Source organism: Apodemus sylvaticus, chromosome 9, assembly GCF_947179515.1.
Source record: "Apodemus sylvaticus chromosome 9, mApoSyl1.1, whole genome shotgun sequence".
Lineage (NCBI taxonomy): Eukaryota > Metazoa > Chordata > Mammalia > Rodentia > Muridae > Apodemus > Apodemus sylvaticus.
This window is the reverse complement of record NC_067480.1, coordinates 76934899-76952338: the sequence shown is the minus strand read 5'-3', so window position 1 is coordinate 76952338 and position 17440 is coordinate 76934899. Positions and strand designations below refer to the sequence as shown.

At 43.6% G+C, this 17440-nt stretch overlaps 1 long non-coding RNA gene across 3 annotated transcripts; it reads right to left on the bottom strand.

Annotated features, from left to right (window-relative positions):
- Nucleotides 1–626: 626 nt before the first annotated feature.
- LOC127692922 (uncharacterized) lies at nucleotides 627–14674 on the bottom strand. 3 transcript variants are annotated; one of them, XR_007979541.1, is made up of 4 exons: nucleotides 14617–14674; nucleotides 1389–1445; nucleotides 926–1158; nucleotides 627–819 (listed from the first exon to the last, which is right to left on the bottom strand). It is a non-coding gene; the product is annotated as an uncharacterized LOC127692922 (long non-coding RNA). The 3 variants fall into 3 exon arrangements; XR_007979539.1 differs by lacking the exon at nucleotides 14617–14674 and adding an exon at nucleotides 10477–10549; XR_007979540.1 differs by having other exon boundaries at nucleotides 926–1445.
- Nucleotides 14675–17440: the final 2766 nt, after the last annotated feature.

The following is a 17440-nucleotide window of genomic DNA, read 5'->3' as shown; positions in this document are numbered from 1 at the left end:
ACAAATAAGTCTGATGGGCTCTTGTTTTAATATTTACTATCAGTGTCACGTATTGGAATTTGGAAGAAAATATTGTTACACAGCAGCTTCCTCTACTATTGGAACACTCTATCCTACAGGAGACTTCTTAAACAGGAAAGTAAACAACTCAATATAGATTTAGGAAATCCCTGAAACTGACCAGATTCACCAGGCCCCTCCCTGCCCAGAGGGAGGGAGCATTAGAAGCTGAGATTCCCTCTCAGACCAACTACAGGGATCTGCAGATAAGACTCTTGACATCAAACCAGCTGCCTGGAAGAAGCAGAAGCCAGCTGAGCTACCTGGAAGAAGTTGAGACCAGAGTCACCTGGAAAGGTCACCCTCCAACTGTTGAGCTGCTGTAGGCTGTGAACTGTGCTCCAGGCTCCCAGTTCTGTGACGGCACCCATGCTGGGGTGGGCCTTCATGGTGCAGCTCTCTTTGGGTCATTTCTGTTCCTCTAAATAACCCCTTACCTAGATGCCTGTAAGCAACCCCAATAAGATTCATTGTTTTGCCAAGTTAGACTTTGGTGGTGTCCATACTTCTTTCTATTGTGGGTTTCCTATGTGAGGTAAGTAGACAATGTGTTACATCTTCCCAGAAAAAAACTTTATTATAGAACAAATATCTACTACATTCTGGAGATATCTCTAGCCCTCTAGAAAATGTGATAGGTGCTACATATCCTCGGGGTTTTAAGGAGTGAAAACTCCATCTCTGTGCAGTCCACTGGAATCTCTCTTAAGGAAGAAGTAAACATATCTCCATTGTTTTGGGGCCCAGGAAGATGACTGACTGCAAAGTATACATATATACATATTAGACAGTGTTCTCTAGAGGAACAGAACTTACAGAATGAGTCTATATCTGTATAGAAAGGGGATTTAGTAGATTGGCTTACAGGCTGTGGTCCAGCTACTCCACAACAGCTGTCTACCAACAGAAGGTCCAAGAATCCAGTAGTTGCTCAGTCCATGGAACTGCATATCAAAGCTGGTCTTCAGCGTACACTGGAATCTCGAAGTCAGCTCCGATGCCACTAAGGAATGGACTTGCCAGCAGGTAAAGAGCAAATGCTTCCTCTTTTCATGTCCTTATACAGACTCCCAGCAGAAGGTGGGGCCCGTAGGTCTTCTGAACTCAAAGATAAATAATAAATAAATGTGGCTCCTCCCACTTCAAATGATTTAGTTAAGAAAAACTCCTTCACAGGTCTGTCCAGCCATTCATGTTTTAGTGCTTTCTAAATGTTAGGCTGACAACCAAGAACAGGCACCACAGTCTGTAAGGCCTCCTCAGGAATGCCTTAGCAAAAGAAAACCTGATCATTCCAAGTTACTAAATTTACTCAGCATGTGCCTTACCAGGCCCAGGCAAATCTGGAGTGATCAGATGGGGAAACTGAGTCTGTCAGAAGTCACCTGGAGGAGAGAGAGAAAAAAAGTCACATTGTATGTTCCTGAGACCACTAATACTCAAATGCATATGCACCCATTGCTTTCTTTGTTGTTGTTTTGGGATTAACGATGAGTGCTAGCACTTCTATTTATAACTTATTTTTTTTAATGATTACAAAAAGAATTAACTTCCGTTCTAACTCTGATGTAGGTTAAAGAGCTAGTTGAAACACAATGTGGTCCCTGCCCGGAGTACATTAAAATAGCCCAAAGTAGCTGTCAAGGCATAAACAGCTCAGGAAAAAAGCATTGCTGTGGCTTTACTGAACAGATGGTCCGATGACGTCAGTGTCTCCAAATTACCTGCAGCCAAAGCAGATGGAAAAAATTAACATGGAAGCCAGGCCTGACGGCAGGCAACAGTCACAGAGGAATATCAGTGGAGGAGATCAAAATGCTGGCTTTCGTTGTGTTGTCCTTAGAGCTAGAGGACCTCTTCCCTTTGTGCAGATTTCTCAAACGAATGATAAAGGATGGTTCCTACCACCAATATATGCTGGAGGAAGTAGCATTTTATAATGCCCCTGCTGCTAAAACACAGTGATTATAAACAGAAGTGATTACGAGTTGGGGGTGGGGGAATCCCCGCATGTCCATTGTACAAATGTTCAAGGACCGGGTTCCGAGCCCCAGCGCTCACGCATGCGCTGTCTGTAAACTGTGCTGAAGTCCGAAACCTATTGGCCAGCTAATCTTGCTGAACTGATGAACTTCAGGTTGATTGAGAGACCTATTTTTAGAAAAAAAAAATGGTGGAGAGTAAAGAAATCACCTAAATCCACACGCAAAGAAAAGAAAAAGGGAGGGAGGGAGGGAGGGAAGGAGACAGAGAGACAGAGACAGGGACAGAGAGACAGAGAGAAAGAAAAATTTTAAACTAAAATCAGGGGAATACATATGTAAAAGTTTCCCTGTTAAGAAGCAGTCCTGGCCAGCCACAGGCCCTTTAATGCCCCGGCTCCACATACACACCTGCCACCTGCCCCTCTGTGGCTTATCTGCTACAAAGTAACACACTCCACTCAGCCAGTCTACCTGGATTATCTGGACTAGAAGACCTGAAATCCTGGGATCCGAATCTCAGAGCTTGGCGTTTACAGATAGTCTTTAGTAATCCATCACTTACCATGGGCAGTGTACAGAGGTGGCCTGCGACTCCATAGGTCTCTCTGAAGTGTACAGAGGTAGCCTGAGAGTCCGTAGGTCTCTGAAGCCACCACAGCTCTGCACACCTCAGAGCCCCTAACTCTTGGTTCTGACGTACAGACCACAAGATACCAGGTTTATACACAACAAAGTAGAAGAAAAATCAGAAGGACCTAAAACCAAAATGTCAGTTAGTGTTTTCTACCAAACTTATGTCCAATTTGATGACAGCACTGCCCGGAGCAGGGCTGCGGTGGTTTAAGATCCAGGGAAATAATCCTGAGACAAAAATGTGAGTATACAAAATCCTGTAGTGATGTGGGCAGTGGCGGGGGTGTCTCTGGAAGTGACAACGGGGGAAGAGAAGAAACCAAGACAGGAATGGGAAGCACACACCTCAGCGTCACCCCCAAGCAAGCTCATCTCCCCCAACCTCATGCCCATCTGTCACCAGATGGGAGCCGCTGCCAGGGACTGGCTTCCTTCTAGTTTTGGATCTTCCAGAACAAGAGAAAGCCCTCCAGGGGAGAATGGCTGACACTTGCTGAGGCCGGAGAAGGCTGAGAGGTGTGTTAGCCTGCTCTGTGTCACTAATGATGAACCAACACTGGGTGCTTATTAAAGAGGTTTGTCTAGTTCACATTTAGAGGCTCAATCCCAAGATCACGTGGTCCAGTCTGTTTGGCCTGTTCCTCTAACCCCACCTCCACTGCTATATAATAATGTAAGAGAGAAACAGAAAAGGAAATCCCACCTGAAGAGATGGCCAAGCATGTGGACTGGCCACACTAGAAGAATTCATTCCAGCAAGACTGAGTGAGATCAGGGCCTTCTGCAGTAAGAGAGCTACCTCGCCAGGCACTTCCTCACCAGGCACGCCTCACCTCTGCCACAGTGGGGACTGAGTAGGGATGTGAGCAGTGCACAGACAGCTTTCCCTGTGTAAGAGCTTTGGAGTAAGCTTTGGATTGGGATCCCCTCTGTGGACTTACCACATGGCCTCAGACAAGAAGTTTCTGCCTTACCACAACTAGATACATGAACACCAATTGCAGCCAAGGGTTATCTCCATGCTAGGTATGAAGGAAGCCTTAGACACATTGTATTATTGTATTTTCTCAGTTGGGTAGCCCTGGCTAATCTGGTACTCTATGTAAACCAGGCTGTCCCTGAACTCACAAAGACCTGCCTGCTTCTGCCTCCTCTCAAGTGCTGGAATCAAAGGTATGCACCACCACATCCAGTTTCTCTTTGTTGTGACCAAATACCAGACAGAAATAAAGAGGGCAATTTGTCTGGGCCTTATAGTTTCAGCGATGTCCGTCCACAGTGAGAGGCAGTCACTAGACATTCACTTAATGGCCACCAGGAAGGAGAAAAACGGACTACAGGAGGGGGTCAAGGCAAGATGCAGTGTCCAAAGACACACTGCAAGTACCGAGTTCTCCAAGGAGGCCCACGCCCCTTTCATCAGTATACTATGATCCATCAAGGGGCAGCTCACTGAGTAGGTCAGAGCCCCTCAGATTTATTTCATCGTCCCTGGAAACACCCTCAAAGGCAGACTTACTTGTTCATTACTAACACACTGGGCATTTCTCAAACCAATCCGATTGAAATTAAGATTTACCGTGCTAGTGTAGGGAGGGTGGAATTTACAATCTCATCAGGTGCTACAACATGTGCAGAGCACGCTTTGGCCAGCTTCCTCATTTCACAGAGGAAGCTTAAAGATGAGGGAAATATTTATCGCAAGAGTATGAAAGGAGGAGCGTGGTGTGTGTGTGTGTGTGTGTGTATGTTGTATGTGTGTGTTGTGTGTGTGTGTGTTGTGTCTGTGTGTGTGGGTAGGTGTGTATATGTGTGTTGTGTAGGTTGTTTGTCTGTGGTATGTGTGTATGCATGTGTATATGTGAGGTGTCTGTGTTGTATGTGTGTTTTGTGCCTGTGTGTGGTATGGGTAGGTATGTGTATGTGTGTTGTGTAGGTTGTTTGCCTGTAGTATGTGTGTATGCATGTGTATATGTGAGGTGTGTGTGTTTTGTATGTGTGGTGTGTATATGTGGTATGTGTAATATATGTGTATGTGGTTTGTATATGTGTATGTGGTTTGTATATGTGTATGTGTGTGTAGTATATTCAGTGTGTAGTGTGTGTGTATAGTATGTGCAGTGTGTAGTGTGTATGTGTATGTAGTGTGTGTGCGTGCGTGCATGTGTGTGTGTGTGTGTGTGTGTGTAATCCTGGGTTAGAGAGTGGCTACAACAGACTTGCACACTGGGTGCTGCTCCGTGTGCAGTGTTCTCTCCAGCATCTTGGACTGCCTTCCTCAGAATTACTCATAGAATACAGCTCCAGAAAGGAGGCTGATTTGTCACTTTCTATTTCAAAGCCTTTTCTATCAGCACGAAGTAGCAGTGGCTACCACAGTGCTGCACTCAGAAAGGTTCTGTGAATGGGGCTCTTCAAGCCAGGCATATAACTGATTCACTAAAGAAGTCCAAAGACACACTGTATACTGATCCTGAAGCAAATGCCAAGGGAAAAAAAGAAAAGACTATATTAATTTGATTGTTATAATAATATGTACTTGTTATAGGAATATATTAGATATAAATAAAAAAATAGTAAGTGGAGGTGCTGGAGAGATGGCTCAGTGGTTAACAGTTACTGCTCTTGCCGAGGACCAGGGTTCTGTTTCCAGCCCCCACATGATGCTGGGCGACCATCTGCAACTTTAGTTCTAGGGGGTGCGATGCCCTCTGCTGACCTCTTCAGGAATGAAGCACACATGTAGTGCAGGTACACATGTGCAGGCAAAGAATTCATCCACATAAAATAGAATAAAGAGTCTTTAAGAAAAAAAAAAGAGGAGGAGGAAGCTGGCTCTGGAATTGACGCAGTCTCAGGAACGACAAGCAGAAACCTGGGAGGAAGACGGGAAACTGAAAACAGATTAAGCTGAGTGTCTGGCTTGCCGCCCTTGCGCATGCCTGGATTCCGAATGGTGTGGGCACTCATTCTTTGTGTGTGCAAGGTAGGTGGGGGACGAAAGCCTCCCAAGTTGATCTATATAATGAGACCCTTTCAAGCAAAACATCAGCAGGAGTTTTCACATAATTAGAGGCTGATTCTAAAATCTATCTGGAAGCAGAACAAAATGCATGCGGGCATTTCTGAAAGAGTAAGAAGGGGAGACCTTCTTACCGCTAATTATATAATCCATAATTGCCTTTCGACTAATTATGAAACTGTGTATTCATTACTTTGCTCCTCGCTGTGACAAAACACTTGATAAAGGCAACTTAAGGACAGAAGAATTTATTCTGGTTCACAGTTTGGGAGGACAGGCCACCTTTGGCAAAGTGATAGCAGCAAAAACCTGAAGCAGCTGGTCATATTGTGTCCACAGTCTTGAAGCAGAGAGAGGTGAGTTCCAAGGGTTCCAATCCTGTTTTTAATTCAGCCTGATACCTCAGCCCATAGAATGGTGCCATCCATACGCAGGGCTGGCTTTTTCATCAGTAAGACCTTGCTATGTATATCTTTACTAATACTTTCAGAGGTTTGCTTCCGCTGTGCTTCTGTGTTTTGTGAAACTGACAATCTTGAAGAGCCATCACGAATCTACTTCCTGTCAACATCACCCCAAACACAGCATTATATATTCTTGGTCCTGGAGCCAGGAGGCTTCATTCCATAATGCAGTATGCATTTAGCTATCCTTCTCATTTTTAACAATCTGCTCATTCGTGTGTTTATTTAGTGTGCGGGCACCAAGCATGCACACAGAGGTCAGAGAGTCTCTTGTGGCAGTCAGTTTTCTTTAGTTGTGTGGGTCTCAGGAATCAAACACACGATTGTCAGGTTTGGTGGCAAGTGCCCATCTCAGGCAAGCCATCCTACTCTTCCTATTTAGTCCATTTCTGTGCTTCCGTTTCCAGCTTCTATTTCCTGTTCAGAAATGTAAGTGTATAGTGTCTTCTGAAACAATCTCTTAACTGAGCTACTGTTTAAAAACAAAAGCGATACACTTCTAATATATGGCGGCACAGAGTAATTGTTCCCATTCTAATAGGGAGGAACCGGCCACTGATTGAACCAAACTGAGACCAAAGCCCAGGAAAGCAAATGCCAGACCCTGCAGCTTCGCATCTAGCGTCAAGATGGAATCATCCAGCCTCCAACACCCTCAGCAGCGTCGTTCCTCCAGCTCTTCCACATGGGGCACACATAACCTATCTCTGGGCGTGGTGCCACCCTTTCCTTAGCCAGTGTCTTATGACCCTGGTATTGTTAATCTCCATGACAACCTATCCGGTTGGCCTTGACAGACACGGCTTGACTCAGTGGATTTCTACAACCTCAGCTAAGCCTTCTTGACTCCCTCACATTTGTCTCTTGCATGCTTGCAAAAAAAACAGCACCATGTGGGTTGCATTGCTAAATTCCATTGGCAGCTTGCAATGAGGTCCCTTAGTTCAGAACTGAAGCAGCTTCTGTGTGCCTTTGGTGTTGTGTCTGAGAAAATATTCTGTAGGCAGTTGTTTTACCTTTGGTGGGACTCTCAATTCAGGCCCTCTTCTTTCAAATTAATTTGCATTTTAGTTACCTTAGTGCAGAGCTGAGTTTCTCTTATAGCAATGTCTGTAACAATGGCCGCTGCTTGGTGGGCCCTCGCCGTGTTGGAAACTTAACTAAACCTCACTCTTTCCTACCTTTCTGCTCTCTGTAGACCTGGATAAGGACAGCAAGCAGTAGCTATGCCACAACCTGACTGTTCTCCTGTCTTGAAAGTGCCTCCATCAAACAAATTAGTCTGTTACTTTTGAAGTTAGTTTCCCTCATGTTCTCAAGAACTTTCAGCTATGTCCTTGGCACACATGTGACACAAAGGTCACATAGCACAGTCTCTTGTTCTTCTCTGAAACCTCATGAGCTGTGCTTCCATTGCTTGTTTTTTTTTCAGGCATTCTGGTCTTCCAACCCCCCCAGCCCTCAGTGGGTGACCCATTAAACTCTTCACATTCTTCACACCTTCCAGTTCTGCAAGTCTATGATCTTTAAGGTCAGGTTAATAGAGGGTCATTCCACTGCTCAGTAACAATATTTCTGTATTAGTTACTTTTCTTGATGTGATGATGATAAAATACCGCCCCCAAATGGTAATGTACAGAAGGAAGGGGCTTTTATTTTGCCTGTAGTCTGAGGATATAGTCCACTACGGTGAACTCCTAGCCAGCTCACATCCAGAGTGCATGTCCCCTCTGACAAGCTTCCTTACAAATGTCTTTACAGACACACTCAGAGTTCCTAGGTGATCCAAGTCCTGTCAAACTGAAAATCAAAATTAACCACCACAGCATTGTAATTAGTACAACTTGTTTCTGGAGGTAGGAGCAGGTGCTTGCTGGTCACATCGATTGTGTCCATGCTCTGGAAGCAGAGGATGAAGAACAATACTTAGGCCATGGTATTTCATAACAGCAACAGAAAAGTAACCAATACAATTATCATTTGAATATGAAATATCCACCCTAAGAATACTGAACACTGGTGGCCTCTTTGAAAAGGTTGTTGACCCTTTGGATATAGCTCATTACAGAGAAAATGGGTCACTGGAGGTCAGCCCTGATATTTTATAGCCTTGTTCCACTTGCTCTTTGTCCTTCTCTGCTTCCTGAGTGTGGGTGAAAGGTGGCCAGTAAGCCTCCTGCTCCTACCCCTCCCTTACCTTTCCGATGACATGTTCCGGAAGTATAATCCAAAATAAGACCCTCCCTCCTTCAGTGGCTTTAGTCAAGGTATGTTATCACGGGTAACCAAGACAATAGACCACAACACTATTTTACTTACCTCATTTGATTTTGCAAGTATTGTGTCTGTACAAGGCTGGCTCAGAGGACTGCCTCAGGTGTCAGTCTCAGGATGTGCTTCCTTTAAGACAGGGGTTCCTTTTACCTAGTCAGGTAGGCTGGCTGGCCAGTGAGCCCTAAAGATATACCTGTCTCCACCCCTTGTGTGCATCAGTATGCTTGTCCCATGTTCCAGGGATAGACCTCAGGTCCTCAAAGCAAGGCCTTTATGTATTGAGCTTTTTCTCCAGCTTCCTAATGCATACATTTAGTTGTACTTCAGTGGTTAAATGTATGAGTGTGTGAGAATTTTCATAACAGGTGCCCTGCCATTGGGACTTCCAAGACAATGCTGACATTACCAATCCTGCCCCATGCTGTCCTAAGCCAGCACCAACTTTGTCCCCTTTTCAATTGCTAATTTTCCCCTCACAGATAGTTAAGGGCTGGCTCACCATGACATCCCCCACCCCCAATAATCCCTGCTTTATTGTAACAGAGGGAAAATTGAAGTCTGGATTATCACCTATATGAGCTTGTTCTCCAAAGTTGACATTTACCTGATTTCTATGGTAATGTGTTGAGCTGAGGTTATGAGCCATGAGCCCCAGGTACATTAAGTCAGGATCTCCCACTCTTAGGTACAATTGGCATTTGAGCCCTGGGAATTCTTGTGTGGACTGTGCTGTGCATTGTAGTTTAATGAACAGTACAGTGTAACCGTTTCCACTGTGTCGGATAGGGTCATCGCCATCTTGATTCAGTATCATGACCCACAGATCAGGTCTGTTAGCACTCTCTCCAGAGAGGGGTGGGCTCATGGAGCTCCTGTGAGATCCTCAGGAGTAGCCTCTCCTCACTGTGATTCCAGTCCTCACACTTGACCAGAATAAGGCTTCTCTGGGAACATAGCTGCCCGTAACTCCCCTCAGAGACTTCCCAGTGGCGGTACTTCCTCTGGGTCATGTACGCTTCTGTAATTAACTCCGACAACCTCATTGGTTCACCAAGCTGGACTTGAAGAGAACTTTTCTTTCGTCTGACATTTTCTTAAAATCTCAACAAGCCATATTCCTTATTCATTACCTGATGACAGTCATCTGTCCGCCAACTATTATGACATACATACAAAAAATGTCCCCAATATATTGCCACATATCCTCTGGGGGGGAAAGTCCTTTCTGTTAGTGTGACACCTTTTTGATTTATCAACATCTCCAATATATAATTGAAACAGGAAGTGAAGCGAAAGTAGTTTATGTGGGAGGCGACCTCAGTACAGCAGTTGAGGGAGTGGGGAAGAATGTTCTTATTTTTCTTGTTCTTGTAAAAAAAACAAAAAACAAAAAAACAAACAAACAAACAAACAAACAAAAACCTGTCAAGAAGAAACTTAAGGAAGGAAAGGTTATTTTGGCTTACAGTTTGTGGGAATACAGTCCATCGTGCGGTGAGGAAGCCCAGTGACAGGGAGCAGAGGGTGCAGGCACATTATAGCCACACTCAGAAGCAGAAAAGAATGAGCAACAGGTGAAGCCAGGGTATCAAACCTTAAGGCTCTCCCCAACATGAACTCACTTCCTCCTCTAAGCCACCACCCTCTAAGATTTCACAACCTTCCTTAGTGAGCCTCTAGCTGAAGACCGGGTTTTCAAACACAAGGGTCCCTGCGGTGCATTTCACATTTGAATCAAACAGGAAGGGAATCAGAAGAAGGAAGAAAGCTAGTAAGCAGGTTATTGCAGTCGTGCAATGTCCAGCATGGGGGCTGTCTCCCTGGGGACTGTGAGCTAGAGGAACACAGTGTTTTGTTAATTCCTGCAGGCCAGCAGAAGATCACAGCCACAAATTTTGAGCCAAATTTGAAGCAAGCTTTATTAAGTACTGGCCAGGACAATGGACACTGGTCAGGTCCATACTCAGGATCCCAGAGTATGCCAGAACTACTTATTCAGATGCTTATAGAGGCAAACCCCACAAGGCTATGTATGTACCTTCTGTCTCTGTTCAGTCAGGGGCCAGCATACATCCTGAGGTACCTCCTGCCTGCTTGTGATCAAGCACATCCTGTGCAGTTGAAGCAACCAAACTTGTTTACAGAAGCAAAATCATGTGGCTTGTTATCTTACATGACAAACAGCCCCGAGCATTCTGGGGAATGCTCCTTCACATAGAAGGAGAAAGAAATCTGAATTTCTCATTTTTCATATACCTTAAATAATTTTCTCCTCATACCTTCATAACTTAAGTTTTCATATCTCCAGAAATTACTTTCTTAGACCCTCATAACTTACATAAACTTTAAGTCCCCCACCCTCGATTTAATCATTTTCCATAAGACACAAGTGGTTGATTACTGAGAGCAGTCAGGATAATCTCTTGTGCACTAATTAAAGGTTGCCTTTGTATTATTCAAACATTGGTTTCTGTACCAGCAGAGTGCTAAGAACTGTCTGGACTTTAGTATTGTTATTTTTATGAAGCATCACCTGTCTCAGAGGTTGCTTTAATAAAGAGCTGACAGCCCATGGCAGGGCAAGAGTGGAAAGAGGGGGAACATCTGGGCAGAGTAAAGAACTCTGGGAAAGAATTACAGGTGCATGCATGCGTGTGTCTGTGTGTGTGCATGTGTGTGCATGTGTGTGCATGTGTGTGTGTGTGTATGTGTGTGCATGTGTGTGCATGTGTGTGCATGTGTGTGTGTGTGTGTGTGTGTTATTTGCCAGCCAGACATGGAGGAAGAAACAGGTACCAGAACCAAAGGAGAGATAACAGACCACATGGCAGAATGTAGATTAGAATAAATGGGTTAATTAAGTTATATGTGCTAGTTGGGAATGAGCCTAAACTATAAGGTCTTAATAAATAATACGTCTCTGTTGTTATTGGAAGCTGTAACGGTTCGGCAATACTTTACTATTTCTTTAAATAAAAGAATATTAAAAAGTTACACCTGAAACCTGTTTATCTTTTAGTATGATGCCTGTTAGCAAGGCAAACCTGCCTACTTTTTTTCTGAATAAGAGATCTAGTAGCTCTAGAAAAAACAAGGCTTGGCTTTTGTATATGAAATGAACTAAGAAAGTAACTGCAGGCTTGGGGAAAGAGCTGGTTGTCTGCTGCTGTGAAACTTACAAAGCTACAGGTAGCCTAGCCACTGAAGCCATCGGAGATCTGAGAAGGAGAAATTATAGAAGGATTTATAATCCAAATGGTCTATATATCAAGTAAAATGACAGAGCCTCGTCTGCTAGCTAGATGGCTACCCTAGGCTCTTGTGGTCTCCATGGCTTAGTTGGGGGCCAGAGGTCCCAGTGTAGCATCAGTCTTTGGCTACCAGACCCAGAAGACCTGAGAGACTTTCCTGTGGAGGAGGAACTTGGAGGACTGGCATGCCTTGTCTAGACAAAGTGGGGCAATCAACTCCCCAGTGTCCTGCTTGTTCACAGTTTGGATAGGGTCCTGGTGGCAGGGAGACATGCAACAGTTTTGTCCAGTAGCCAGGGTTGCCACAGTCCAGGCAGCCTCATCTGCCCCATATTCTTCTTTAGTCACCACTAGGAGCTGGCATTTCTGTCTACCATGGAAAACCGTTTCCATTAAACATTTCAAATGCCATATTCAGGGGATCTCTGAAGATTTTGAGGACCCTAATCTGCTTAGGATATCTGAGCTAAACAAGCTTCAGGTTTAGTTACTAGCTTTTGGTTTAACCTTGAAAACATACGCAGTGGGCTAATAAAGGCTTTCATTGTATATGTACATTTGAACTTACCATGGTACAAGCATAGTTCTGAGCACATTAAAGAATTTGATCCTTTAGGAGGTGGTTGACTATTAACTTGCATGTCTTAATTATCTTTAACAGTTTACAGTAAGTTAGTAGCTTTTATAAGATTAGAATTTTATAGCATTATTTATTTTGAGCCTTAAAAAATAAGAGTTTCTGAAATGAAGCACTTTCAGTATCAAAATAAAACTTTAAATCATGAATACAGTCCATGGGGAGATGGGCAACTTTATTTTCCTGGTCTTTTTATAGTACAACATTACAGAATATCACAGTTTCTCATATGACTCAGTTTATCAAAATAACTAAAGCTTAAGAGAGTTATCAAAGACAGAGAGGTTGGACATACATTCCAAAGTCAGTGTCTGTTCACCTACATAGACCTTAGGTAAGGAGAGACATTCTATGGACTTCTTGACAGATTGCTTAGGTCATTGCATCATAAGACAGGAAGATCCCAGTTTCTGGTGCTCATAGCTGTGGCCTCACTCTTTATATTAAGATTACATATTAATAAAGATGTCATAATAACGTTAAATGTACCATAGCTTTATAAATTTAAATATTTTAAAAGCTGTTCCTTAAAAAAAGTCCATGTTTTTTTTTTTAATTTAAAATTTCTAAAAACTCCTAAACTTCCTTTTAAGGAAGTTTACAATCTATCAACCATAGGCTCCTTCAATATCAAAAATAAGGTACCCCTTTTTATATCAAGAGAGAAAAATGGGGCACAACCACAATCGGGACAAGGTAAAACCAAACTCCAACAGTATGACAAGTCAGTGCTCAATATCTGAGGTCCTCTGTGCTTCCTCAAGGAGCTCAGGTCACACATACCCACAGGCATGCACACACACATGTCACCCTCAGCAGCGCGCACTGCCTGTCAGCTAGGCCCCAGACAGCTCTGCTTCATTTTGGCTGTTGTTCCTGGTGGCTATCATATGGCACTGGCACCTTCAAAACTGCTGGGGTCCCCCATTGTAACTGGGCTGCATTTTCACCAGTAGCCTCTCCTGGGCTCAACAGGACTCCAGCCCTGCCACACAGTGCCAAGTCTCAGCTGCTCTCCATGACCCCTTCATGCCTTTAAAACCAATCCCACCTGAGTGACTATTACATTACAGAGTTAGGCCACCAGCACAAGGTACATTCTTGTATATAAATGCATGGAGCTGTAGCTTCAGTACCTTATTTAAAAGCATTGTTTTTAAATACTTTCTTTCATAAGCCTAGTTGTTATGACTTTATTTTCAGGACAATTATCATCCAAAATATCTTGGAGACCCATTGTTGTCTCCTTGGTTGATTTATACCATGTTTAATAAAGATGGCAGTGAAATCATGTGGTGTTCATCCTCTCTAACCCTAGCACAGGTAGCTGCCAACCGTGTAGATGCCTCCATTCCAATGGAGGAGAGTGGATAAGATGGGAGCAAGCCATGTGCTGCTTACATCTGAAGAGGGTGTCACACCACATGGTTCCTTTAAGAACCCATGTATAGATTTTTAACAATCAAACCCCCTTGTTAAAAGTTTGAAGTTAATATTTTTTGTTACAGATTTTACCGAGTTTAACACACCCAACAAACGCATAAATTTTAAGGGGCAGAAAGTTCACACAGCAGTCTTACAAATCTTGAGATAGGGTTTATATCTTAGCAAAAGTCTTAGGCAATTAAACAAAACAAATGGAATATTTTCTTAGCTGTTTTGTTTCACCCTCTTTTCCCTGTCACAGAGTCAGGTGACTCACCTCACACAGGACAGAGAGGAGGCTTTTAAGGAAGCATGGTTGGGCAAGAGGAAGGAGAGCCACAACCCAGCTTCAGATCCAACTTTTCAGTAAAGTAAATCAGCATAAAGCAACTTTAGATTATCCATACCAAAAAGACATTTGAATCTCTGCTCAATTGAGTCCAGTGACTAGAAAGCCTAGAGAGGAATTTCAAACCCTGGCTGTCAAAGCCACCATGGTGAGCCGCCATGGTTGGCAGAAGTAGCTGGCAGTGGCAGAGATAACAGAAACAAAATCGTTAAACACAGAACAATGACAACTCACACCTTCAAAGAAGACCAGTCTGAAACAAAACATCTGGTAGCCACTATCATTCATATTTTCAACTGATCCTTACCTGTTTCTATCTCAGCTCTCAGGTTTACAACAAAATGTATGGACACACCAGAAAACACAGAGCCATGTGCACACACAAACCAGACAGACAAAAATTTCCAAACAAACAGAATCAGGTGGACAGGAGAGCATTGGGATCTGCCAAACCCCTCCACATCCCAGATCAGGATCCCAACAGACTAGAAACCACAGAACATTGCTGTGGCTTACCAGGGCAGGCCTCTGTAGATGCTTAGTGTTTTCTTCTGCACAGAAATTCTCTCTGAATAATGTCCACAAAACCAAAAGCATGCCACAGAGCCTTGGAATATCTCAAGATGTGTACCTCCCGAGATGGCCTGTCACAAGCAAGAGGATAGATAGACATAGTTGGTATAACATGTTATATTTTATTGTGCCGAAGGTCATCACATAAGGTTCACACTCTAAATGCTTAGCTACAGTCCTAAGGGAGGACCTTGTATCTCCCCAAGGTCCAGTCTCTAACAAAAGTCTGTGATTCGAGGGTCAGGATCCAGGGGGGCACTCTTCAGTCACTGGGCAGATCAAGCTGGCTTCTCTCCAGAGCAGTGCTCTTGGCCTCTGCTGATATGCTATGCAGTGGGCATCGTTGGGTTCTAGGGTTGCATCTGGTTATCTTGAGTGAGTAGTAGCCCTGAGTGCTAGTTATCAGGTGCAGCCTTGGGTGTCGTGGGGCCCTGACTAGGCTATTTTTACATGTTTAAAAGGCATGTTTTACTATGCTCATTACATAGTCCTTCAGCCCCAGAGTCACTCACAGAGTGAAGTTTCAGCTTTAGCATTTGAGTGGGTGGTCTGATCTCATTGGACCTTCAGAAAACGTTAATTCTACTAGGTGAGAATAAGACCACTACCATCGTTTTTAAGACAAATTCGAAACAAGCTTTATTAGATACTAGCCAGGACAATGGCCACTGGTCAGGTTCACCCAGTATGTCCTGAACGACTTTAGTCATAGGCTAAGGGCAAAAACAAGGCTACATACTTCCTGTCTTTGTCCAATCAGAATCAAGCATACATCCTGACATACTTCCTGCCTATGTGTCATCAAACACAACCTGGGCAGTTGGGGCCACCGAGCTTGTTTGCAGAAGTGGAAACTCAGGGTTTGTTATTTCACACCAACAGAAGCCCCCAGCATTGCAGGAAGCTATCTTTCTTTGGGCAAGTGGGGCTTTCAGATTAGAGACATTTTTGTTTTATTGAGCTCTCTCTTTTTTTAAAGGTTTATTTATTCATTATATATAAGTACACTGTAGCTGTTTTCAGACAGCCCCAGAAGAGGGCATCAGATCTCATTATAGATGATGGTTGAGTCACCATGTTGTTGCTAGGATTTGAACTCAGGACCTTCAGAAGAGCAGTCAGTGCTCTTAACCGCTGAGCCATTTCTTCAGCCTGTTTTATTGATCTCTTAAGTACAACAATTAAAACTTAAAAAACAACTTTAGACATCACAGGTTCTCTTCTGTCTTTCTGTGAGGCAATGTGTCTGTCCAGTCCCATGCTTGCCCCATCTTGAGCTTTTCCCTTTAATTCCACTTGAAGCACTGGTAGTAACATATGCTCTGTCTTGTTTTAAAATTCCCAGTTAATATAAACATTTGTTTGAATAGCCCTGTCTCTTGTGGGGTAGGAGCTCTCTAAAGCCCTTGCCCAGAACCCACATTCATGGATTTTTTTGTTAGGATCCAAGGAGGATTCTGAAAATGCCTGAGAGTAAACAGTAAGATTACAGAGTACAGAGTAGGTGGAAAGGTGCTCATCTTTTATCTTTCAAATCGAAGACAGAAATAACTGCAAGAATAGGTAAGAGACTTCCCACGTAGTCACTTTTCTGTTTTTTAACTAAGGACGCTTGTAACCATGACTTCACTGCTGAATTGCCTTCACACCAGTTCCTCTGACAGCCTCAAAGAGACATCATCACATCTTTGTCACATAAAGCAGTAGAAAGAGCTGCAGCTGGGGCATGGTTGAGACAGAGGCACACACTCGTTAACTGTGTGCATGTTTTGTCTTTTGGGCTCTACCTCTTTCATAGCTTACCATAAGCCTGTTGGAGATGTGTGAACTAGTTTGGAGCATAAGGAAGAAATGTTGGGGAAAGTGAACTTTAGCAAAAGAAGCTAGAGTCAGTCACCTCAGTCGATGGCAGACCGGTGAGCCTCCTTTTGTCAATGTAAACAAATGGTGTTTATTCTTATTACATAAAACCTGCCTACGATAATCTGAGAATCAAAAGATTGTATTGCTTTCTAGTGGTGAAGGCTTTGGTATACAGCCCCAGATTTTTCCCTTCAGAAATTCGAAGAGAGGAAGAGGGATGCACACGAGTTATTTTGACCAGTAGGAGTACAGAATATTAAATTAGTTGTTGAATGTGAAGGTGCTAATGTAATGGGCAATGATGTGGACGTGGCCAGAGGATACTTACCTAGGGTCCTAGAACTGTGTCAGGGTCCCCTGAACCCTATGTAGTATACAGTCCATGGAACATAGTCATGTCCACAATAGGGTTACTGTTAGAGGTCTTGATCTGGTACATCTTCTCTGTCATTTAAAGAACTGAAGAGCAAGAGAAACCACAGACACTGCAGGCTGCAACAGACTTTATTATAAGGAGAGAGAGAGAGAGAGAGAGAGAGAGAGAGAGAGAGAGAGAGAGAGAGAGAAGGTGGAGGAGGAGGGAAGAGACAGAGAACAAAACACAATATACACAGAAAGAAAAGCGTCCCAAAGAGCAGAGCAGAGAGTGAAATCCAATCAGAGGGCCTGGGTATTTAAGTGGTTTTGGTGGTATAGGGCAGATTCTTCTCCAATGATTTTGGGTTGGTCAACTTAGACAAAGAAGAAAGCTGATCGGCCCACAGCTCTGGTAGACATGGTCAGAATGGACCTTGAACACATCTGAACAGCAGGGACCAGCCAGCCAGAAGAGGATCCAAAACCCACCAGACCTTGTCTTAAGTCAAGAGACTGGAGGTGTGTCTTCTTTGTTATCTGTGGTGCC